The sequence below is a fragment of the Heptranchias perlo genome, unplaced genomic scaffold (assembly GCF_035084215.1).
Source record: "Heptranchias perlo isolate sHepPer1 unplaced genomic scaffold, sHepPer1.hap1 HAP1_SCAFFOLD_62, whole genome shotgun sequence".
NCBI classification, from domain to species: domain Eukaryota; kingdom Metazoa; phylum Chordata; class Chondrichthyes; order Hexanchiformes; family Hexanchidae; genus Heptranchias; species Heptranchias perlo.
Window position 1 is genome coordinate 3,181,518 of NW_027139644.1, and position 1,912 is coordinate 3,183,429.

A 1,912-nucleotide genomic window follows, 5' to 3' on the forward strand; every position below is an offset into this window, starting at 1 on the left:
CTAGGACCAGAGGGCATAGATTTAAGGCGTTTGGCAAAAGAACCAAAGATGACATGAGGAAAACGTTTTTTTACACAGCGAGTGGTTAGAATCTGGAATGCACTGCCCGAGGGGCTGATTCAATCATGGAAAGGAAATACAAATGCAGGGCTATGGGGATGGGGCGGGGAGTGGGACTAGCTGGATTGCTCTTTCATAGAGCCGGCACGGACTCGATAGGCCAAATGGCCTCATTCCGTGTTGTAACCTTTCTATGATTCTGATAGAGTGCTCGCTGAGCATGTGAGAGATGAGAGGATATATTCTTGCATTCTCCACTCACCTTTTTACTTTGGTCAATTGTCCAGCAACAAAAGTGGCGTCAGTTTTCAGCGAGCCCATGGTCCATGTACTTCTTAAGCTTTACTATGTGCTACGGTACAGAGAGATCAAGGGGCAGCAAATCTTTTGGTGTGCTGCAGGAAGCAAAAATTCTTGATTTTGGTCTTGAGCAAAGATGGAAAAAAAAGCTTAAAAATGCCTTCTCTGAGGACTGAACTCAGGACCTTCAGATTATGAGACTGACGCGCTGCCTGCTGCGCTAAGAAGGCATGTGCTGGACAAATTTCCAGGCAGCACTATGAAGTAGCACGGTTTGCAAGGTGTAAAATCATAAACTAATCGGCAGTTTGTAAAAACTCTCCATCCAGGTGGAAATCGAACCAACAATCTTCTGAATTCTGGTCAGACTCTTTCTCCATTGCTCCACTGGCCCAGGGTGTGGAGAGTAAGTCGGAGCTCACACTCTCACAGCGCCGCGGTATGAGCAGGTACCGAGTCAGTCTCGGTCATGCCCACGCGATTCCACGAGTCAGGGAGTGTCAAATGGCGTACGGTGAACAATCACCAAAGAGAGGGACCTTTGCTGCTTCCCTTCGATAACTCAGCTGGTAGTGCAGAAAACTTGTACAGATTAAAACTTGAAAGCAAAATCATTCTGAAATCGCTGGTTTAATTCCGGCTCAAAATAGTGGTTTTGCAGTAAACGGTATTGAGCTCAAGGCCGCTTTCTTTACTTTACAGACTGCTCACTGCTTAAAATGTTGGCGCTTTTCCTTTCTCAAACCTGAAAGCTTTCCGTGTCTGTCTGAACACGGCTGATTTGCTCGAGCATTTGCCTCTGCTCACCAGCAGGGAGCGCCTTTGAGCAACAACACGTCAAACCGCACGAACTTTCAGGCAAAAAAAGACTTCTTTCAGTCAGTCGGACAGGTCTCTCGCTGCTCAGACGAGTGCCTTTGTGCATCAATTCTTTGTATTTTCAAAATACACTTTATTTCATAAAATTTAAGGATACATACAGTTCAGTGTAAAAGTCGCAATTTCAATTCAAAACAATACAAAACAGATCGCACACACTATGATCCCATTATTTCAATAGAAAACACAATACATATCATATAATACATTCTGTATAATAAAAGGTGGGATGGCTTCACACAGTAGCCTTTTACCATCGAGCCCTTGCATAGGCTGCACCGTGCTTCAGTGCGTCCTGCAGCACATTCTCCTGGACCTTGGAGTGTGCCAGTCGGCAACACGGTCGTGGTCAGCTCCTTCAGCTGGAAGAACAGCAGGTTTTGGGCGGACCAAAGAGCCTTCTTCACCGAGTTGATGGTCTTCCAGCAGCAGTTGATATCTGTCTCGGTGTGCCTTCTGGGAAACTGCCCGTAGAGCACAGCGTCCTGTGTTACCGAGGTGTTGGAGATGAACTGGGACAGATAGCAACGCATCTCTCTCCACATATTCTGCGTGAAGGTCCAGTCGACCAGGAGACGGACAACGGTCTCGTCCCCATTGCAGCCTTGAAGGCAGCTCGAGGTGGTGCTGAGATTCCGTGTGTGTTGGAAGGACCGCACTGGGAAGGTCCTTC

At 47.1% G+C, this 1,912-nt stretch overlaps 1 non-coding gene across 1 annotated transcript; it reads right to left on the minus strand.

Moving 5' to 3' along the window:
- Positions 1-517: 517 nt before the first annotated feature.
- trnam-cau (transfer RNA methionine (anticodon CAU)) lies at positions 518-590 on the minus strand. Its single transcript has one exon. It is a non-coding gene; the product is annotated as a tRNA-Met (tRNA).
- Positions 591-1,912: the final 1,322 nt, after the last annotated feature.